Here is a 23,905-nt window from a genome sequence, read left to right as displayed (position 1 = left end):
TGGTCTACCAAAGGAGCCAACTGGGCATGCCCTGCCTGATAAAACCCTTAAAGGTCCCTTAAAGGACAGTGCTAAAGAGCCAGCTTGAGGATGATCCTCTTTTGGGGTGGGCCCTGTCCTTCACAGTGCCCTTCTTACAGTTTGAACTGGAGGTCAAATGATGCTGTGTCCAGCTGCTAGACTGTCCTTTCCCAGCCCTGGTAGGTGATCTGTGAGGGGGCTCAGTTTATCAGAGCATTTCACTTGCTAGCAAAATCATGAAGGGAAAGAACATAAACACTGAGCTTGGCAGAACGCAGAGAAAGAAGAATCTAGGCTCTCGATAACACCAGTTGAGCCTTTGAAGCAACCCCGGAAGTGCTTTCCTCCGGCCATTTTAAGCGAGATAATAGATGGTTTTATTGTTTAAGCACTTTGTGTCAGAGAGAAGTACTTTCAGGTGATATCTGTGGCAGATACTGGAGGCCTTCCCACATTTATTCGTTCCCTGTCTGCTTCCACGTTGACAGTGCCTGCCTCCCATTAGGGAGGCCGGGAAGGCCAACCGTTCCCAGCCTCCCTTGCGGCTAGGCTATGAACATGTGACCTAATTCCAGCCAATGGGACTTGAGGAGCGGTCTGTCGCGAGCCTTCTGACAAAGGGTTTCCACCTTAATAAGAAATGGCCTTAGGGAACATGCCTCTAGGTTTGGGCCAGTTGCTGTTGTGTTTTCATGTGACACCTGACACTGTGGCTGCCATCTGTGATGAAGCCGATATGCTGAGACTGACAGTGAAAGGTGGTAAAAGCTCTGATCCTCAGCGACAGGGCAGAGTCTCTGGACTCATCTCGGACTTGCCCTGCCTCTGGAGTAATCTTTATGTGACGCAAATAAAGGTCATCGTTTTTTGTTGATTGTTCTGATCCTTGGAGCCAGAACCATCGTAACTCAAACCTATAGTATCCCGTGCTACCTCAGCTCCTCCCACCCCTTCTCAATCCCCAGAAATGAAAGAACAAAAAAGGCTTCCGTTACACTTTTGAACATCAGCTGGCCCTGGTTTTACATTATAATGATTATGGAAAATGTTAGCAGTAGTTAGCCAGGCGGTCACAGACTATTTCTGCGACCCTTCAAATAAAACAGATCATTAAGTGTTCTTGAGAATTACAAAGATATCTCCCTGGATTCCCCTGTAATTTGGAAAAATAACAAAGCTATAAAAGGTACTGTTGGATGCTTTCATTTAGTTGGCCGTTATAGTTTCTGAATTGAATTTTTCTGAAAGGAAGGAGAGCGAAGGCAAATCCTATAACTCTCAAAAGCTCTAGATAAAAATAAAAATATACTGAAAACTTTTTTTAAAATAACTATTTTTAAGTTTATTTTGAGAGAGACAGAGAGTGTAAGAGCAGGGGAGGGAGGGAGAGACAGAGAGAGAGCCTGAGGTGGGGCTCGAACTCATGAAACTGTGAGATCATGACCTGAGCCAAAGTCGGACGCTTAACCGACTGAGCCACCCAGGCGTCCCCAGAGTCCATCCTTTGATAGCATTTCTATAGACTAGCAGCAACTGAACATATTTCCTAGTGGAAGAACAGGTTGCCTGAGTCAGGTAGCCATTCCTTTAGGTAGCTAAATTGGCCTGGGGCCCAAGGTGAGAGAGCTTTCTTTGCCGTGTGCATCAACGCTCCACCGAGTTCAAGTTCAGACTGCTTCGCTGATTTTAGAGATTCTCTTGGGAAGTGCGCCCTTGCTTTTAGCCTCCGGCTGGCTCAGAAACGTCACCTTTCACCTACTTAAAGAAAAGTTTTGCATAGCGGGGAGATTTACTATTCAAGTAGCTATTTCTAGCTCCTTCACTAAAAATAAAAAAATAAAAAAAAATAAAACCCTCCAAATCAGTTTTATTTCCTGTGGTATCACATCTGACTTATTGTTATAACTTTGTTCCCAGACCAATTAAATATTTTGTTGGGTTAAAAAAAAAAAAAAGCCCAACCCTCCTACTAGTGGGTAACGAAAGGCATCTTTTTTTTCAGAGCACTGTAGTTTTTGTGTTAGTCATTTGTGTTTTGGTTTGCATTTGTTTGCTTGTGGGGAGGCAGTGTACCTGCACTCCTGTCCTTTTTGCTTTGCAGTGTTTAAAATGAGATATAACGACAAACTCTTTAAAATACAGAAACACTTCTGGATGCAGAAGAAGAATGTCTAAAAACAATAATGTGGAATAAACTTTATCCCTTGAAAACAATCAAATCTTGATGGGCTATTTACCGGGTTAAGTGGGGCCAAAACAAGAGAAATAATAAAGGAGCCCCTCTCGCTTCCGATTATTTCCGAAAATCATTTTATTTTACAAAATTTGCCAAAAACGTGTGCAAGAAGAAAAGGATAGTGATGCGCTTAAGCGTGAAAAGAATACGCGTATTACCGCATGGTCGATGTTAAGATTTAAACACCACAGCAGCAACAGTGCATTTCCAGTTCTTTTTTTGGGGAGGGGCGGTCTTTTCCCCCTGAGGGGGCGGCCCTACTGCAGACCCCGCTGGACCCGCCTGTCCTCCGCCCACGTCTCGGCCGCAGAGCCCGCCTCCCCTCCCCCCCGCCGCTGCGGTCCGATCCCTCCCGCCGACCGGGTCCCCGCCCCGCGCCGGTGGCGGCTGGGTCCCGTCCGCGGCGGCTCCGCCGAATGACCCGTAGTAACCCCGTCCCGCCCCGGGCCGACCGCGCCGCGCTCCCCGGCCGGAATTCGATAGGCCCAGCCCCGCACGCGCCACCGCCCGCGGGCCAATGGGCGGCGGCCTCTCTGCATATGCAACGAGCGCCGGCCGGGGGTGCGCGTCCCGGGCGGTTCGGCTCAACAGACGCTGGTCTGCCGGCGCCTGCGAGCGACGCTGCGTGTGTCGCCGCGGCCGGGGCTGGGACGAGGCGGTGGCGGCGGCGGCGGCGGCGGCGGCTGCGGCCGGGGTAGCAGAAGGTCGTCCTCTCGCAGTGCGGGCGCGGCGGCTGCGCCGGGGTCCCCAGGAGGCGGCACGGGGCGTGAATTCTCTGGGGCGCAGCCAGGCCTGCGCGGGCCCGAGGCTGGAAGAACGGGGGCTCCTGCGTCGCGGTGAGTGCGGCGCCCGTTGTGGGAGCGGCGGGGGCCGGTCGGCGGCGCGGCCTCGGCGTGCGGCCGGGCTGGGCCCGAGAGCCTCCCGGGCTTGGAGGTGGGACGCGGGCGGCCCGGGGGGCCCCGGGTGCCCGACGAGGCCGCGGAGCCGGGCCCCGGGGGTGGGCGCGCAGGCGGCCGCGGGGTCGCGTGGCGGCCCGCGGCGTAGTGGGGGAGGCAGCCGGGCAGGGTGGGAGGCGCCGCCGTGGGGTCCGGGAAGCGGGTGACGTGGGGCCTGGGCCGAAGGGCTCACGTGAGCTGGGGGAACCGCAGCGCGGGCGTCCGCGCAGTCCGGGGGAGGAAGGATGCCCTGGGTCCTTCCCGGCTCTGTAGGGGCGGGCGGCTTGGCGGGCAGTGGGGGGTGGGGGGGGTGCTGGCATCTTCCTTTGGGTGGGCCTTGACGCGGTCCCTGCGAGGATATAGCCCTGCGATTGCGGGAAACCCTGCTGGAGGGACGCGCGGGGGTGTGTGTTGCTGCCGGCTGGGGGCAGAAATTGGGTGGGTGAGCGGGGTCGACCTTGGTATTTGTTCTGGCCCACTGGCTGGTGGGGGCCACGGTTGGCCGATGGTTGGGGTTGAGAGTTGCAGGTTTACTTTTCCGTAAGTGCGTTTTAATTACACATGCAGTAATAGAATGTGTAACGCTGAGGTGGTGCTCGCTATCAGCAGTCCTGCGGGGGAGTAGTTATCGGGCCCGCTCCATAGGTGAGCCACCTGAGACGCAGCAACATTTAACTGGTTCCCCCGGTCTGGATTTAGAAAATGTGCTCTAAGCTATTGTATGTATGGCCCCTCCAACATGGAAAGGGTAGAACAACGTCTTTAAAATTATATGGCAGCTAGAGAGGGAATAGGCCTTGCGAAAGCGATTACGGCTGAATACAGTGACAAATAGTTGACATTTATTGAGAGTTTATTACATGCCGGGCTCTGTACAAAGTGCATTTATACGTGATATCTTCACACAGTTAACAGCCCTCTGTTGTGGTGCTCATTCCCGTTTTACAGCTAGAGAAACCGCAGTTTGGACACATAACTTGCCCCAGATCACAGCAAGTAAGAGAAGCTGGGATTCAGACTAGGCTGTCTAAAACTCCAGAGCTCTTGAATCTAACCACTATATTATGCTGCCTCTCTTTGGTGGCTGGCTGAATTGTTGCCACGGTGGATTTTTGGGGGGGGGGGTGGGCCCTGGAGAGCTGTAGTTTGAAGACCTTTCATGACCACTGCAATCTTGTTTGTTTCCCCAGATTAGTCCTGGGAGGTGAAGGTTGTCGCTGAGTTGGCTCCTGAAGCGAATTAGAAGGTTATTACAGGGAAGAGGTGTGGTGACGTGGTAGTCAGTTGCACAGACTTCATCCTTTTGTTTTCTGGCATCTTCTTGCACAGTTCTGACCCTTAGGGATGACTAAGACTTCTGTAGTCACTGTGGCTTGTTCTTTAGGCTTTTCGTGCTGTCTCTTCTTTTATGAGCAGGGTCCAGGTGACAGGTCACCTGGTGTCTTTGGGTCTCAGTTACTGGATTTATTAAGATGTATGGTCGGGATTCAAAGCTGAAATATTTTTTCAGTCTAAAATGTCCTTGGAGGGAGGGAGGGAGGGAGGGAGGGAGGAAGGAAGGAAGGAAGGAAGGAAGGAAGGAAAGAAGGAAAAGGGGATGGAGAAACGAAGGATGGATAAATTATGAGCGGAAAATCATGCCCACTGGTTTGGGGGGTCAGATTTTAGAGCCTCAGGATCTTTCTCATTGCTTATCTGCTTTCCTGCTTAAATGCCTACTTCTATTCCTCATTCAATTAATTGCTCAGCTACAGCCTTTTAACTCCTGTTATATTTTAGGCACCATGTAAGTGCTGGAAATATAGCAATGAACAGAATTGAGGTGATCCTTGCCCTCATGGAGGAAATGTATGAAGCAAATCATGCTACAGATAAATATATAATTACAGGTTATGAGAAGTGCAATGAAGGAAAAGTGCTGTGTGAATGAAGGGTATAATGAGGATTGTGATTGAGATGGAAATGAGGGAGTTTTTTGAACTGATGTGGTGAGATTTTACAGTCTTGCGTTCTGAGTCTGTAATCAAATGTACATAATGCGAGAGTTTGAGAACTTTTGAACGATAACATTCTTTTCATTTCACGGTGTTGGTTCCTACCCAGAGTACTCTAGCTCACATCGCAAGATAGAAAAATGAGATGGGGAACTTTTTGAAGCATTCTGCCTCCCGGCCTAAATGTTCCTGTAACACTTAAAATTTCCCCTCCAAACAAGAACGTTTGGGAACCAAGGATCTTTAGGTGAGCTTTGGACTTGATGGGATTTGGATGTTGTCAGGAACGCCAGGCCAAAAAAGGTGACAGGGTTTTCTCACTTTAGATAAGCCAGCATCATAATGATCGAAGGTAACCAGAGTAGTTTACGCTTAAAATTCTCACCTCTTAGGAGACAAAATAATAATGTGGTTTGGGAAATACAAGCTGTTAAGTATATGAATATTTCAGTTGAATGTGTATTAAGCCAATGCAAATAATGCATTACAGTACGCTTACTCAATGCCATCTGCCTGCACAGCACCGTTGGTGTGCCGTGTGGAATAAATAAAAAGATGAATTTGATAAAGGCCCTGTTTTCAAGGAGATTTAAATTTAATGAATACTAATACTCAGATTTAAGTCCCCCTGTCTCCCTTCAAAGTACTATCACGTTAGCCCGTTTGATCCTCTTAAGAGCCTCATATCATGAGCAGAAATACTGAGAAAAAGGAAATTTGGAGGTAGAATTGCCAGACATGGTGATTAATAGTTTACAGGTTGAGAGAAGGAGATGTCCAGCGATTACTAGTTTTACTGTTTTGGAGCCATCAGTGTGGAGGTGGTGGGTGAACCCTCTGGCCTGGGTGAGATTGCCTGTGAAGAGACTAGAATACGTCCTGGGGGAGGCCTGGGATAGAGCTGGGTAGAGGAGGCACCGCAGATGGGAGGAGTGGCCAGGGAAGTGCGGGCCTAGTCAGAAGCAGTGTGCCTGCAGGGGTGGGGGCTCCAATGAGAGGGGAATTGAGTATTGTTTAAATTTAAAAGCCGATGGGAAGGTGTTCCTTGGAAGGGAGAGGTTGAATACAGATGAGAAAAGTGCTAGCTAGCTTCTTTGTGCAAAGTTCCTGAGAACTTGGGAGGGGGTGGGATCCAAGTGAGGCCAGCCCCTTAGCTGGGAGGAGGGACACCCCTTCTGTAGTAGCCCAAGGAAGGCCTGGAATTGATTTTTTGCGAATCAGTACCTTCTAGTGGAGCCCTGGCAATTTCCAAAAAATTGCCAAGAATTGTTAAGTTAAAAATCAGCCCATCTTTAGCTGACTGATAGGGTCTTTACAAAACCTCACTATAGAAGCATCATGTGAAATTGATTTAATACATGGTTTAGTTTTGATTTTATCCACTTTAATAGGGAAAATCCTTTCATCTGACTTGTGATTAGTTCTCTTCTGAAAAAGGAGAAAAGGAGAAGATATAAACATTAAATCTTGTGATATCTTCTCGTACATGCTATTTTTAGTTTCATAAGAAAGTTTTTAGACTACTTTTGTTTCCTTGACATTTTAAATGCCTTAGTTCTTATAATTTCAAAGTTTAGCTTCTGTTTTTACTGGAGTATACTTCCATACTTCTAATGTTTCCCACTTTAAGGCATAAAGAATTGGTAGATAATGGGGCACCCCAGTGGCTCAGTCAGTTAAGTGTCCGACTTTGGCTCAGGTCATGATCGCATGGTTTCATGTGTTCGAGCTCCGCATCTGGCTCTCTGCTGACAGCTTAGAGCTTGGAGCCTGCTTGGGATTTTGTGTCTCCCTCTCTCTCTGCTCCTCCCCTGCTCACACTCTGTCTGTCTGTCTCTCAAAAATAATAAATAAACATTAAAAAAATTAAAAAAAAAAAGAACTGGTAGATGATTCAGTGGTTTCAACTGATCTGCTAATTCTTAAATAGAACTGAAGATACCTAAATAATCTTTTGGATAAACCACCTCCAAATACAGGTTTCTACTGGTTTCTGAAGGTATTTGTTATAAGAGAATATAGTGGAATTGATTTATTCATTCACGTGCGTATTTAGTGCCTATCTTGCGGCACACTGGGAATTTGCAAATGATTGCTGGTCTCTGTTCTCAAGGAGGTCCTCATGGTTCACGAAACGAATGAGGCGTATGGACATTCTGTGGTGTAGGCGAAGAAGGTGTAAGCGCAGATGTATTGCAGTATGGTACTGTACAGATGGAGCAGAGGAGGGGAAGGGGGAATCTTCACAGTGGAGGTGATAGCCTGGTTTTCTAAGATGAATTGGGCTGACAGGTGAACAAGGGAGCCAGGGAATAGCGTTTTACCTTGAATTTAGTCCAGTGTGTATGTTTGCAAATATGTACACACTGGAGACGTTATAATGATACCAAAGACTATTAGAAAAATAAAACGCTTACCCTGCTACCCTAACATTGACTGCGCGGGAGGTGAAAAAGCTGTCCATTTTCCTGTCCTGTCATGGTCAGCTTTGTTATCCCCTACTTGATTTAGAAAGTAACCACAATTATATTTTTCTGGTACAAATCCTGGTTTTTCTTCTAAACTAACGGTCTTTGGAAGAAGGCTAATAGCCGACACCTTTACAATAATTAATACTCCCTCTGGTCAGATGCTCGTTCTGTTTTCTTCTCAATTTTAATAGTTTTTTTTGTTTTTCTTTTAAAATCCTTTTTATTTCACAGATGAGGAAATTGAGGCCCAGGGGATCTAAAGTGACTTGCTTAAGGTGTGCTGGATCTCCTGCCAAGCAGTTTGGTTCCAGAGTCTGTGTTATTAGCCCAGGCACTGGGCCTCCTCTCTGGGGCTCTTCCCTCTGAAGACACCATTATATCAGGAAAGGAGCCGTGATGACATTCAGGACAATATTTATTTTGATTACACATAGTTTTACTGCCCCCCCCCCAGCCCCCACAGCCCTGTTTTTACAGGGAGAGCATAAATAAAGAGAAATGAACTGAATTGAGAGAATTTAACTAGAATTTTCTTCTTGTACTCGAATGTGAATACTTAAGGATATATCCTCCTGTTCAGGAATCATTATCATTGCCCTTTTGGAATTTTTTGGATCAGGAATATAATGCAGTTTGGAATGCCATAATCTAATATCATGTTCCTTTTTTATTTTCTTTCTGTTAAAAAAAAGAAGTGCTCTCTGTATGTCTGAAAAGTATTTTATAATGTTTAATCCAAAGAAAGAGACCTGTTTCCCTCCCTCAAATCCTCCACTGTCAAATCCTCCATGTCAAACCACTGACATGAACTTGGTGATCTGAATTTTATTATTTGTCTGCATTTCTGTACAGTTTTACTATCCCCCAACAGTGTATAGTATTATGTGTTTTTAAACTGCAGATAGTATTGTATGTATTTTGCAACATACCTTTTTTCACTCCTTATCACTTAATCATTGTGGTTTCCTCCGTTGCATTTCATCAGAGTAGGTATGTACATATCTGTGTAGTTCATTTCTTTTCACGGTGACGTGCTCTGACATTTCAGGGCTAGACCACATTTTATTTCCCCTTTGCTCTGTTGCTAGACCTTTAGGTTGTTTCCTTTTTTCCTTCGTTTGTCCTTCCAAATATTAGCATAAGTGTTCCTGACCATCATCCCTTGTGTCCTTCCATTGTTGACACTGTAGTCATCCTTGCTCTCCTTTTTCTTTGTTCTGTATATTTTTCCTAGCTCCGCTTTCCTCCAGTCTTGTCATTGTTTGACTTAAGGTTCTTCTGTCTTAGTTGTAGTGCAAAACCACAGTGGATGCTTTTCCTTTAAAGTTCTTTTTAGTAACTTTTAATCAACCTTGTTTGACTTTCTTCGCTTTTCTTTTTTTTGTTCCTAGGCAGTTTTGCACATATTATACCTAATATTTCATTTTAAGTTTCATAAATGACTGTAGGGATAATTCATATGTGCCCTTCCCCTTGGGAAATTTTTGTGCATCTACTTTTGATTTGGCCAGTTCTGCATTTTAGTGCTTGTTTAAATAATTTTTCTCTAAAATGTGCTCGTTTCCATTGTAATTTGGTGCGTCGGAATATGGACTCGGAGTTAAGATTGCTTGGATTTGAGTCCCGGCTCTACTTCTTATTAGCTGTATGACCTTGGGAAGCTTGTTTAACCTCTCTGTGACTCCATTGCTTCTTCTGTAAAATAGGGATCATAATAGAATCTACCTGTAGGTTATTATAAGGATTTATATGAGGTAAGTGTCTGCACACAGTCAGCACTTAATAAATGTTAACTATTTTAACTGTATTTAGAGTATGCAATATATTCTAAGTTATCCACTTTTTAAAAAATGTTTTTAATTACTTTTGAGACCGAGAGAGACAGAGCACGAGCAGGGGAGGGGCAGAGAGAGAGAGAGAGAGAGAGAGAGAGGGAGACACAGAATCCGAAGCAGGCTCCAGGTTCTGAGCTGTCAGCACAGAGCCCGATGCGGGGCTCGAACTCATGGACTGTGTCTGTGAGATCATGACCTGAGCTGAAGTGGGCCGCCCAACCGACTGAGCCACCCAGGCGCCCCTATCCACTTTTTATTATTGCCTTCTCTTCTGAAGCAGCATTATTATCTTTGCATATACAAATAATACTTCAAAGAAACGTCTAATGTATTGTAACCTTTAGTTAGGGGAGACTGAGAAGAGATATTGTAAGTAGGAGAAAATTGAGAGGGACATTACCTAGTTTATTGTATTTTAACACTAGTAATTTAGGATTTATCTTGTGCTTTCATTTTCCAGAAATGTATATAAAGCACGTTGAAATAGGTTGACATAGTGTACTTCTCCTTCAAGTAACTTGTTAACAAGAGTCCCCTCTTGTTTTAAATACCTTTTGTGATATGACCTTGATAATGATTCAGGTGGCATTCCTAAATACATTAATTATCCTATATCATCACCTCTGCTGTGGAGTGGAGAAGGAATCATTGCCAACCATGTGTATAAAACTTGCTATGTAAATTTGAGCTGGTTCCTTAAGCTTTCTAAGCCTTTCATTTCAGTTTCTTTAACATAAATATTTTAATTAACATAAATATTTTAATTCTCCCTCACGGGAGTTATTGTGAGCATTAAGGGAGACAACAGATGGTAGTTCAGGGCACACAGTTGACCTCCTGTGTTAGTTGCTTGCCTTTTTCTCTGTCTTCTCTTTTTCTTCAGTTTTTTCTTCTTCTTCCACCTTCCTTTCTCTGCTTTTTAATTGATATACAGAAATCTGCATATATTTAATGTATACAGTTGGAGTTTGTACATACATACACCTATGTAACCGTCGCCACAGTCAAGGTAATTAATATATTTATCACTTCCAAAAGTTTCCTTGTACCTCTTTGTCTTTTGTTTGTTTTGTTTTTCTGTGTCCTTCAGGAGTAGTTTTTTGGTAAGCAATAACGAGGTATTATGAATCCAGTATGTGAGAGAATCCGTCATATAATAAAAGTGTACGTCATTTATTTATTTATTTTTTTTTTTTTTTAAATTTTTTTTTTTTCAACGTTTATTTATTTTTGGGACAGAGAGAGACAGAGCATGAACGGGGGAGGGGCAGAGAGAGAGGGAGACACAGAATCAGAAACAGGCTCCAGGCTCTGAGCCATCAGCCCAGAGCCTGACGCGGGGCTCGAACTCACGGACCGCGAGATCGTGACCTGGCTGAAGTCGGACGCTTAACCGACTGCGCCACCCAGGCGCCCCAAAAGTGTACGTCATTTAAAGAGGAGTAGGAACTTTTTCTTAAAGACAAGAATGTTCAAGCTGTAGGAAGATACGCACGAGATGTGGTTAATGTTGAGTGAGCCATGCAGAGGTCAGAATGGTTGTGTTTGGCCAGGGCATCCAGGGAAAGGTCAGCTGAGCAAAAGGAGACATAAGTTGGATTTGAAGAAAGAGGTGAGTTTGAGTTTGGTGCACTTATCCCATCTGTCCAAGGCAGTTGGGGAAGAGCAGGGCTGGCAGATAGAAAGGGAACTAGGAGAGCTGTGTGGATAAATCACAGCCCAGGGGGAAGCACAAAACAGAGGGTGGAAAAACAAAACAATTAAGAGCTTGTGAAACTTTATTCATTGATTCTTTCAATTGAGACAATAATTGCTGAATGAATGGAAGGTTCTAGGAGTAGGAGGGAGACTGCGCAACCAGCAAATGAGGAGGCTCATGTGGGCTCTGGGTTGTTGCAGGAAGAGCATTGGGGGTCTGGCCCAAGATGTTTCTAACCCTGTCACCATGGCTGCTGATGTGCACTGGCCATATCGTGCCTGGCGGTGTGGTGTTTTCCACACCAGTTAGCCTTTCTGGAGTTCAGGTTCCTTGTTTGTAATCCTTTCATGCTCAGTAGTGTTATGATCTTCTCCATCAGCGTTCTTTTTCTTCACCTTCCTTTCCTCTTCCTCTTGTCTCAGGATTTTTGTTATCTGTGCCCTGTTTCTTTCTTTGGTTTCTTTGAAATTTTATTAGTTTGCATTGTGCATTCTCTGTGTGTTCATTTTATGTGTTTACTACTCGGAATTCGCTGGGGTATTTGCATGGGTTTTATTAGATAGTAACTATGCTGATTGCTGCAATAGATAGCTCTTAACCTTTGAATATTATTTCAGTTCTAAATTGATTTTGTGGAAATGTAATAGAGTTCATTTTTCTTCATTGATGTTTCTTCTGATGTTTCTGTAAAATATTCAGTATCATTTTGGCCAGGATCTTCAACCATATAGGTTTCTTATTCTGGACCTTGTAGTAATCCTCATTCTGGACTTTGACTTTTTTTTTTTTTTTTTTTTTTACTGTAACAGTGAAACAACCAGAAATTCCTCTCTTCCCATTCGGGACCGTTGATCTCTGGACTTGAAACCTCCTGTTGAGTTTAAAAAAAAAAAAAAATTTTTTTTAATGTTTATTTTTGAGAGAGAGAGAGAGAGAGAGTGAGCAGGGGAAGGGCAGAGAGAGGGAGACACAAAATCCAAAGCAGGCTCCGGGGTCTGAGCTATCAGCAGAGCCCTATGTGGGGCTTGAACCCATGAACCACAAGATCATGACCCGAGCCGAAGTCAGACACTTAACCTAACTGACTAAGCCACCCAGGCACCCCTGAGTTATTTCTAAGATGAAGCATGGAGTTTATTTTAGTTCATAGACGACCAGAATAAACCACAATTAATCTTAGAACTGTATTTGACATAATTTTAATGTAAACAGAATTAACATTAATTGAAATTATACCACATGGACCATAATACGTGTGTCATTATTTTTTTACATATCCATAGTGAATATTTTCTTAAGTCATTTTCCTTTTGAATTGTAACTCCTGGTGTTGCTGACATGCTAGAGTTTAAGAATTTGTATTCATCATTTACCCTGAAACTAAGCCTCTCTTTGTAGACTGTATGCTTTTTTAGACAGCATAGCACTCTCTTTAGAAATTCATAGTGTGGGGCGCCTGGGTGGCGCAGTCGGTTAAGCGTCCGACTTCAGCCAGGTCACGATCTCGCGGTCCGTGAGTTCGAGCCCCGCGTCAGGCTCTGGGCTGATGGCTCAGAGCCTGGAGCCTGTTTCCGATTCTGTGTCTCCCTCTCTCTCTGCCCCTCCCCCGTTCATGCTCTGTCTCTCTCTGTCCCAAAAATAAAATAAAACGTTGAAAAAAAAAATTAAAAAAAAAGAAATTCATAGTGTTTGGTTTGTGTGTCATTTACTGAGGCATAAAAGGAATTCCTGTTTTATCTAGTAGCATCTTGAGGTGGGAGCATTGTGAGAGGTGGCAGCTGGCTAGGAGCACCCTGTGAGGTCAGGGAGGGAGCTCATGGGACCCCAGGTGTAAGGAAGGAGATTGGCCTGGGAGAAAAGGGTGATGAAAGGCTTGAGCTTTGGGGCCACACTGTTACTTGAATCCCCAAATCTAGTTTTGTCTCATTTTTATGAGTACAGCAAACTCCTTAACCTCTGAGCTTCAGTTTCTTTCGGATAAGGATGAGCCTTTCTTGTTGGGTCCTTGTGTTCCAGGTGTGTATGCAACCCATCGCTAGGGTGCAGGAAGAAAAGGTTAGAAACTTTACTTCTTTTTAAGAATTTCTATGTTTTATGCATGATTTGTAGTATTTACAGTATGCTAGGACAGTAGTACATATACACAGTATTGAAGGTACACGTGTTTGGAATACCAGTAGTTTTTACCAAAAGGGGCTTGTTGTGATCCTTCAAGTTTAGAGACTGAACTCTTAGACTGAAGCTAGGTCGGTGCTTGGAGGCTTATTAGTTTGAGGCGGCTTCAGAGATGAATCGAGTTTGGGAAGAGTTTCAGGAGCTTCGGTTAATGGGCTCTGGGAAATGAATTGAAGGGTATTGGATTTAGGGAGCGTGTCTCTGCAAGTTCATTTGAAAAGTGGTGCACATGGTAAAACTGGCATGTGTAATGATTTGAGTTAGTTTATGAAGTCTTAAAACTGTATATTTTCACACTATATCGTGTTAGAAGACTACATGGTAGACGTTTGGATGGGATATAACCCAGAAACATGAGTCAGTATTAAGGAATTGCTCTTGATGCATTGATAGTTTACCCAGGTAACTGAGAGCTGACTGCATGTGTGTTTAAGTTAATAGTGTTTGTTTGTATTGTATGATTTCAGTGGACAGGCAGGTTCACTGTAGGTGATTAATTATAGCTTTGTATTTCTTGTTACTGATTGATTTCACATTGGCTTCATGAAATAATAAATGTGTTTGTTATCTTGCTAGGTAACAAGTCTGGAACATGATGTGTTTCTTTGGGGCTCCTTAGGGGACAGTAGCTGTGTTTAATGTATCCCTGCGCTAGAAAGAAAGCTCTGTGAGGACAGGTATATTTTTGTGTTTTATCTACTGATGCACACCCAGTGCCCAGCATATAGAAGTAACTCATATTTTGTTGCATGAATTAGTGTTTGCATCCCGGCACAGTAAAGGATGTGAGATAGGGTCTATTAAATTGAGTTGAGAGACTTGAACATGACACCAGAAAAATTTGGGAAGGCCAACAACCTGACCCAGAATGACCAGTATATGCTTATTAGTGGGAGCTCAGGAATTCTGAAAGAGCGGACTTAACTGTTGATAAAATATGCATTTGAATAGCTAGCTGGTTGGGTAATATGTACAGATTATAAATTAGAAATTTCCTGATAAGGAAGATGAGAAAGTGTGATAGATTGTCTCAGGCCAGGCCAAGTACTTGAGCATTAATATTATATCTACTTGTTGCCTTCTCTGTAGCCTTTGACACTCCTGACAGTGTCCTTATTGACCTTCATTGTCTGCCCTTGGTTTGTAGAACAGTGTTCTTATTTTTTTTTAATTAATTTATTGTTTAATTTACATCCAGTTAGTTAGCATACAGTGCAACAAATGATTTCAGGAGATTTCTTAATGCCCCTTACCCATTTAGCCCATCCCCCTTCCCACAGCCCTTCCAGCAATCCTGTTTGTTCTTTATATTTAAGAGTCTCTTCTGTTTTGTCCCCCTTCCTGTTTTTTATATTCTTTTTGCTTCCCTTCCCTTATGTTCATCTGTTTAGTATCTTAAATTCCTCATATGAGTGAAGTCATATGATATTTGTCTTTCTCTGACTTGACTAATTTCCTTTAGCATAATGCTCTCCAGTTCTATCCATGTAGTTGCAAATGGCAAGATTTCATTATTTTTGATTGCCGAGTAATACTCCATTGTGTGTGTGTGTGTGTGTGTGTGTGTGTGTGTACATCACATCTTCTTTATCCATTCATCTGGACATGTGGGCTCTTTCCATACTTTGGCTATTGTCAATAGTGTTGCTATAAGCATTGGGATGCATGTGCCCCTTCGAAACAGCACACCTGTATCCCCCTAGTAGTGCAATTTCTGGGTTGTGGGGTAGTTCTATTTTTAGTTTTTTGAGGAACCTCCATACTGTTTTCCAGAGTGGCTGTACCAGTTTGCATTCCCACCAGTAGTGCAAAACTGTTCCCCTTCCTCCACATCCTCCTCAACATCTGTTGTTGCCTGAGTTGTTAATTTTTAGCCATTCTGATAGGTGTGAGGTGGTATCTCATTGTGGTTTTGATTTGTATTTCCCTGATGATGCATGATATAGAGCATTTTTTCATGTGTCTGTTTGCCATCTGAATGTCTTCTTTGGAGAAGTGTCTATTCATGTATTTTGCCCATTTCTTCACTGGGTTATTAAGTGTCTGGGTGTTGAAATTGATAAGTTCTTTATAGATTTTGGATACGAACCCTTTATCTGATATGTCATTTGCAAATATCTTCTCCCATTCTGTTGGTTGCCTTTTAGTTTTGCTGATTGTTTCCTTCGCTGTGCAGAAGCTTTTTATTTTGATGAGGTCCCGGTAGTTCATTTTTGCTTTTGTTTCCCTTGCTTCCGGAGACGTGTTGAGTAAGAAGTTGCTGTGGCCGAGGTCACAGAGGTTGTTGCCTGCTTTCTCCTCGAGGATTTTGATGGCTTCTTGTCTTATGTTTAGGTCTTTCATCCATTTTGAGTTTATTTTTGTGTATGGTGTAAGAAAGTGGTCCGGGTTCATTTTTCTGCATGTCGCTGTCCAGTTTTCCCAGCACCACTTGCTGAAGAGTCTGTCTTATTCTATTGGATATTCTTTCCTGCTTCGTCAAAGATTGGCTGGCCATATGTTTGTGGGTACATTTCTGGGTTCTCTGTTGTGTTCCATTGATCTGAGTGTCTGTTCTTGTGCCAGTACCATACTGTCTTGATGATTACAGCTTTGTAATAGGTCTTGAAGTCTGAGATTGTGATGCCTCCAGCTGCGGTTTTCTTTTTCACGATTGCTTTGGCTATTCGGGGTCTTTTCTGGTTCCATACAAATTTTAGGATTGTTTGTTCTAGCTCTGTGAAGAATGCTGGTGTTATTTTGGTAGGGATTGCTTTTTTTTTTTTTTTAACCTTTCTAACTGGCTTTTGTGGCGTCTGTCCTTACAGGTGAATATACTATTTTTGAGGGATTTCATGGTTTGGACTCTAATGTGGGTAGGGTCAGTGATGACTCTAAAATCCACATCTACACCTACAGCTCTGTTGGGAGCCCCAGTCCTATATTTCTGACAAAAATTTTGAATATCTCTCCTGGTCATTCCCACATACTTAGTATCCAGCCCTGTCCTCGTGCAGTCTCCCATGTGGCTGCTTTTCCTCTCATTTCCTCATGTCTAGTACAAGTCACCCAACGTTCTAGAAGTGTTGATGCTAATCTTCCACGATTAATCTTCACATCCCCCATATCCTATTGGCTTTACTTGAGAAAAATCTCTACAGTTAATCCTTCTTCTGTAACTATTGCCCTAAACTTTGGACCTCTTTGTCCTTCACTTGGGCTATTCCAGTAACTACGTACCTGGAATCCTTTATGGTTTCTTTTCTGTGATAGCCCAAGGAATCATGATAAAACAAATTGGATCAACCAACTGCTTTGCTTAAAAAACCCACCTCATTCTATCTGCTACCTGTTTCTATATTTCATTTTCACTTCTAACTTCCCTCATTTTCTGTGTTGCATCTGTCAAGCCACTTGGGATTACTCATTCTGTATTTGTTCATGCCTCTGTGTGTTAGACAGGAAGGGAGGGGGGATGAGTCAGCACAGCGGGGTCAGGGTAGCTCTGTCTGTGGGACCGAGGAGGACCTCACAGAGAGGCTTCAACTCAATCTTGAAGGACAAGTTTACTTTGGCAGGCTTTTTAGCATCTCTTAATTCTCGCAAATTCTCTTAATTCCACTCCAGTTTTAAGTTCTGGAGAGAATATTCTCGGATCAACACGTCCATGTGTTTGATACGGGCCTCCTAGCTCATAGGCTGCTGGGTCCCTGTGAATGTCACGTTTGCTGTGGTTCTCTGGGGTAGAGACGGGAGCGGAGCGGTGTCACACACTTCGGACAGAAGCAGTGTTTCTCTTCGCAAAAGTTGCAGGCCAGGCACTGGGCTGTGCAGGCTGCCTTGCTAGCACGGGAGAGGATTCTGTAATCAGAAAAAAGACTTAGAAACAAATCCTTTTTGGGACGTGGGAACTGTGGAGGAGAGGGATTGCCTGGCTGATTGTTTGCTTCTCGGATCTGCCCCTCAGCTTTCTAGGACTTAAATCCAGCCATTGGCTCAGTTCTGAGTTTTCTTTAATGCTGCTTAATTTATTGAATAATCTTTTAACCACTGCTCTGAAATACTGCCATTGTCAAATATCAAAATCCAGTGACTGTTTCTGGTCTTAAAATTCTGTGCCAGAATAGTTAGCGTTCCTTTTGACGTCTAACAGGGCAAGTATGTACCAAGTATTCTTGTTCTCACGTTTTATTAGCAAATCTTAAAAGGTTTTCTTCTAGATACACTTTGGAACTGGTATCAAGTAATCATACAAAACAAACAAGTAACAGAGTCCTACCAGGATTTTGATTGGGATTGCATTTGGTTTATAGGTTAGTTTTGGCAGAATTATAATGATCTTTGCTACCCAGGAACTAACTGGTCTGTTTTTGAATTTAGTGTCCATCAGTAGCATTTTATACATGTGTGCATGCATACACTCATATGTTTAAGTAAGGTGTTGTGTGCATGAGGTATTTTAAAGTTGCTTTATTGTTGTGGCTAAGATCTTTTCTCTTTTCATGATCTTCTTTTTTTAAGTAAACTCTACCCCCAACCTGGGGCTTGAACTCATGACTCCAAGATCAAGTGTTGCATGCCGTACCGACTGAGCCAGCAGGTGCTTCCCTCTTTCCATTTTCTAACTGGTTACTAGAGGTATATAGAAAAGCCACAGACTTTTATTATTTACCTAGTGTCCAGATATCTGAGTGAATTCTGTCTGGATAGTTTTCGAATGATTCTTCTGGATTTTCTTGTCAGACCGGCAATGATCTACAAACAGTGAAGGTTCTGTTCTCCTTTTCCAGTACTCCTGCTCCTCATTTCTTTTTTTCACCATTGCACTGGCTAAGCTGCAGTGCTGGGCTCAGAGAAAGGCAGTGAGAGCCACAAATATGAGCCACATACATGACTTTAAATTTCTGGTAGACATAGTAAATAGAGTAAAAAGAAGCAAGTAATTTTAATATGTTTTATCTAATCAGTGTATAGTCGTGCCCCCTGAGCTGAGTTTCGCTGTCCATGGTTGTAGTTACTCGTAGTCAACCATGGGATGCTCCTGCCCCTGACCTGTCCTCGGAGGGCAGTGGGAGCTGGAGGCTGCCTCTCTTCACACCTCTCTTCATCTGATCCCTTAGGCATTTGATTGTCTCGCATCATCACAAGAAGGGGGAGTGCAGTATAGTGAGATGTTTTGAGAAAGATTACATTCACATAGCTTTTGAAAATTAAGTTTTTAAATCTTAATTCCAATATGGTCAACGTAACTTTCATTACAGCATGTTGTTGTAATTGTTCTATTTTATTCGTTGTTGTTGAAGACGGTTCAACCATTCGAGTTGAAGACCTAATTCGTTTTATTAAATGATTCACAAATCAGGCAGCATCCCCCCTAGCAAGGAGCGGGGAGCGCCAGGGAGTTGTACCTAATGGAAGATTTGTTTTTAACGTGACTGACATGATCGCACTTTTACCTCATACTTAAACTGCTAATGTAGGGGCACTGGGTGGCTCTCAGGTCATGATCTCACTGTTTGTGAGATCGAGCCCTATGTTGGGGCTCCATGCTAACAGTGCAGAGCCTGCTTGGGATTCTCTGTCACTAGTCTCTCTGCCCCTCATCTCTCTCTGTCTGGAAAAATAAATACATAAACTTAAGTAAAAATAAAAATAAGCTGCTAGTCTAGAGAATGATAACAGAAGTCTGCTTGTGTAATACAAAAGTATGTTTGGTCTTTGTCCCCACTGCTGGTACCCGGCTCCTAAGACCCCTTAAAGTTTCCCTGAATGATAGGAATCTTTTGTTATTCATAGACACTCCCTTTGATCACACCTGAGTTTATGCTAATGAAATGACTTAGGGCGTGGGGGGGGTCTCTAGATAGCCTCAGGATGGGGCTGGTCACCCCAGAGACCCAGTGATTAGAGGGTTTAAACCTATAGACCCACACGTTGACCTCTGAGGAGGAGTGAGGGGCCGGAGATAAAAACTCTTGAACAATGAAATTGGTTCCGCTTCCGGGTTCACCGGGTTGGTGAAGAGCCGGTGCTGGGAAGGTGGCGCACCTGGAGAGGGTTTGGAAGTTTCCTGTGTCTCTCCCTCCCCCTATACCTTACTATATGTACCTCTCCCATTTAGCTGCTCCTGAGCTGTTATTCTTTATAATAAACCACTAAACATAAGTAATGGGTGTTCCTGAGTTCTGTGAGCCATTCTAGCAAATTATTGAACCTGAAGAGGGCATTGTGGGAATCCCTGATTTATAACCAGCTGGTGACTCATGACTAGCAAGTGGGGAATACTCTTGTGAGACTAAGCCCTTAACCTGTGGGATGTAGCTCTTGTAAAATAGTACAAAACCGTCGGTCAATTCTAGCTTTAATAAAATTGTCTTTAAAACTACTATCAAGGGGCACCTGGGGGGCTCAGTTGGTTAAGCATCCAACTGCAGCTCAGGTCATGATCTCATGGTTTGTGGGTTCGAGCCCCGCGTCAGGCTCTGCTGACAGCTAGAGCCTGGAGCTTGCTTCGGTTTCTGTGTCTCCTTCTCTCTCTGCCTCTCTCCAGCTTGCACTTTTGTCTCTGTCTCTCTCTCAAAAATGAATAACACATTAAAGAAAAAAAAAACTATCAAAATAGTATATGCACATGGTGGAGGACTTTTTAAAGTAATTTCTTAGCAGAGTTTGTTTGCAGAATAAGTTTCTTAAGTCTTTGCCTGTCTGAAAATTTCTTTATTCTAAATGCAGCTAATGAGGAATTTAGCGAGGAGTACAATTCTAGATTTAAAATTCATTTCCCTCAAAACTTTGAAGGCATCCTTGACAGCATTTAAGGCCTGTCTCATAATCCCAGGTTGCTCCCTCTTCTCCAAACCCTTAATTTAATCACACCTACAAAGATGCTTTTCCTAAATAAGGTAACATTTACAGGTTCCAGGGATTAGGGGCTGATGCCTGTGGGGTCATTTATCAGCCTGCTTTTATAGGTACTTAGGAGTTCCTGAATACCTCTGCGCTTCTGTAGATGCTGTTACTACAGCCTGTCGTGTCCTCTCTCGTCTCCTTTGCCAAAGATAATGTGGATCAACTATGTTCTTAGCCAGCCTTCCTTGACCTTTTCCCCCTCCTGGACAGAGGATTACATTTGTCTGTTCTCTTAATACAGCCTGTGGACTTACCCAGCAGTTTTTGCCACGTCAGGCCCGTTTGTCGTTTCTGTCTCTGCCACAGGAGTGGGAACTTTCTGAGTACCGTGGGCACATTTCCAGAATGGGAAGCATTAGGTATGGAGCCGAGTAGGCTTCACTAAATATTTGTCGAGGAGATTCAACATTTATTAAGGGCCAATTAAATACTGTGACCTGTCACGTTGGACCATTTAATTAACAAAACAAAATAGGGTAAAGTAAGTGTGCACATGTGCCAGGATTTCTCCAGGGCAAATTTTTTTAGAAGGGATTTGCTAGGTCATAGGAACTTACATCTTCAGCTTTGTCTGGGTGCTGCCAAGTTGCTCTCCAAAGTGGCTGCACTTCCCCCAACAAAGCCAAGAGAAGCTTGTTTCCTATATCCTTGCCAAGGCTTGTGATGTGTTTTTTTAATTAAAAAAATTCAATAGGGGGAAATGATAATGTTTTTATTTGTGTTTCTTTGATAACTAGTGGGGCTGACTATTTCGTATTTGATGGGCATTGAGGGTTTTTTTTCATGGATATTAATAGCCTGTTTTTTTCTGCTGAGTTGTCCTGTATTTATAGAAATCCAAATATTGTGGATATGAATTGTTTATATGTTGTTGTCCTTATTTACATATGGATAAACTGGCACAAGAAATAGCAGGTAGATTTATAAGATTCCCCCCCAACCCCCGAAGGATAGATGGGTGAATAAATGAATGATTTATCTAAAGGCATAGCTAATGAGGAACAGAGTGGGGATTTTGGACCCAGGGATATCTGGTTTTAAGACCTATTCCTTTTTTTAGTATATCTGGCTGCCTTACAGGGAATGCGGAAATTAATAAACTGTTAGTTAGCTCTTACAGGCTCTGTGAGTTTGGGCTGATGTTAAAATATTTCTTTAATGACTATGATGACTGCAAATCTATTTGCTTCACAAGCAATTGAGCAAATCATTGAAATAATGGATAAAAGTGTTGTATACACAGTGAAATACTGTTTATAAGTTTATTTTTGCAGAGAGATGGAGAGACAGAGTGTGAGCAGGGGAGGGGCAGAGAGAGAGGGAGACACAGAATCTGAAGCAGGCTCCAGGCTCCGAGCTGTCAGCACAGAGCCCAACTTGGGGCTCGAACCCACGAGCCTTGAGATCATGACCTGAGCTGAAGTTGGATGCTAAAACGACGGAGCCACCCAGGCGCCCCGAGACTTTATTTTTTTTGAGCAGTTTCAGATTTACTGCAAAATTGAGCAGAGGGTTCAGAGATTTTCCTGTAAACCCCCAGCCCTCACGTATGCACAGCCTTCCCCATTATGAGTAATCCCACACCAGCATAGTACATTTATTGTAGTCAGTGAACCTAGACTGATAAATCATTGTCAAAGACCTTATTTTACACTGGGGCTCTCCCTCGGTGTTGTACATTGCATGATGTTTTGACAAATATGTAATGATACGTGTCTATCTGCTGTTATAGCATACAGAGTGGTTCCACCACCGTAAAAATCCTCAGTGCTCTGCCTCTTCATGCCGCCTTCCTTTCGGCAACCTTTTAGTGTCCCAGTAGCTTTTCCTTTCCCAGAATGTCATAAATTTGGAATCCTACAGTATGTAGCTTTTTGAGATTGACGTTGTTCACTTAGTAATATGCATTTAAATTTCCTTTGTGGCTTTTCACGGCTTGATAGCTTATTTCTTTTTAGTGCTGAGTAATATTCCATTGTCTGGATGGTGGACCACAGTTTATCCATTCACCTACTGAAGGACATCTTGCTTACTTCCAGGTTTGGCAATTATGAATAAGGCTGCTATAAATGTTTGTATTTATTTTTGGCTTCTGTTTTTCTTTGACACATAAGCTTTCAACTCATGTGGGTAAATATCAAGGAGGCTCAGTTGCTGGATCATATTGTAAAGAATATGTTTAGTTTTGTAAGAAATTGCCAAACTTGTCTTCCAGAGTGGCCGTTCATTCTGCATTCCCACCAGCAGTGAACGAGTTCCTCTTGCACCGTATTGCCAACATTTGGTGATGTTAGTATTTTGGATTTTGGCCATTGTGATAGGTGTATAGTAATAAACCATATGCTTTCTTCAGTGATAAAATGTCATTTGCTAGTGTGATAGATGGTGTTTTCAGAAAAAACCCACAAATTTTTCTGTGGGTTTTTGGAAGTAAAAATATTTCTAGGAAAAGGCTGGTATTTGGCTCCGATTAACTAGACCACAAGTAGTAATGTTTGTCTCTGTGTTGACAGATCTTGAAGGAAAGGCGCATACCTTGAAGGCACTAACACGTCCTACCGTTGTCAACTGGTAAAATGTTAATTTTTTAATTATAAAATATTTCTCTTAGGCATAAAATGTATTAAGTTAAAATCAAGTGTGTATAAACGGTCTAAGAGAAAAATGTTTATTAATTCTTCCCATTTTGTGATTGTAGAATAATGAAAGTTAGAAGGTAGCTTTCCTACTAATTTTAAGTCAGTACAAACCCATTGGAATAGTAAGCCATGTTATTCACCGATATTACTGATTTTCCTTTTCTCAGTTTAATTTCATTTAAGTATCTGTGTGAATTTGAACTCAGTAGCCTCTTTATTTTGTGAAGTTTAGCACTGATTAGAGTGGTATTATTTCAACATGTGGTAGTCATTTTTTTTATTATTTTTAAATTTTTTAATATTTGCTTTTGAGGGACATAGAGCGTGCAAGCGGGGTAGGGGCAGAGGGGGACAGAGAATCTGAAGCAAAATCACAAACCATGAGATCATGACCTGAGCCGAAGTTGGACACTTAACCAACTGAGCCACCAGCCAGGTGCCCCATGACGGTCATTTTAAATTTGTGTTAGTGTTATTTTAAATTTCTAAATGGATATTTTAACAGAAGTTGTAGGTCCTAGGCCAGGAAAACGGCTGTGGGCTTTTTGTTAACCTGCAGTTAAGTTCTGCACGTCACTTATAGTTGTGATGGGATAGAATGTAGAATGTTTTATTTTTTTCCTTACTGTGGCTTCTGAAGTGAATTAGTGTTTTGAAATTTTGGGGCAAGAATTTGGGGATCCAGTGAACTGAAAATTTTCATCGTAAAAGTAAAATTGGATAGAACTATTAAAAGCAATAGTCTGTGTTGATAAAATGCTTTGAGAATATAAAAGCAATAAGCATTTTTATCAATTAGAATCATGCTGGTTGATATTTATTTATCTTGTTTCAGAAGATCATTTCAGAGTCTTTGCTCCTTCCCCCCAAAATCTTTGTCCATATCGGCCAAATTTACTGATTTTTATGTTATCTACTGATTTTAAAAAGAATCCAAACAGGGCACCTGGGCGGCTCAGTCGGTAAAGTGTCCTACTTCAGCTCAGGTCATGATACCACAGCTCGTGAGTTC

The 23,905-nt window shown here is 42.8% G+C and overlaps 1 protein-coding gene across 2 annotated transcripts in view; it reads left to right on the top strand.

Moving 5' to 3' along the window:
- The first annotated feature begins 2,894 nt into the window (after nucleotides 1-2,894).
- Nucleotides 2,895-23,905, top strand: part of ACSL3 (acyl-CoA synthetase long chain family member 3) — a 75,281-nt gene continuing 54,270 nt past the window's right edge. The window contains exons 1-2 of one of the 2 annotated variants that reach the window (XM_047082893.1): nucleotides 2,895-3,093; nucleotides 22,768-22,825. The gene's annotated coding sequence lies outside the window, so the exon portion shown is untranslated. The remainder of the gene's footprint in view (nucleotides 3,094-22,767; nucleotides 22,826-23,905) is intronic. The other variant, XM_047082892.1, reaches the window with a different exon arrangement.

This window comes from Lynx rufus, unplaced genomic scaffold (genome assembly GCF_022079265.1).
Source record: "Lynx rufus isolate CCGP_SWC_20201006 ecotype Redwood Valley unplaced genomic scaffold, mLynRuf1.p SCAF_2, whole genome shotgun sequence".
Lineage (NCBI taxonomy): Eukaryota > Metazoa > Chordata > Mammalia > Carnivora > Felidae > Lynx > Lynx rufus.
Note: the sequence above shows the minus strand (reverse complement) of the source record. Positions and strands in the feature narration are given on the sequence as shown.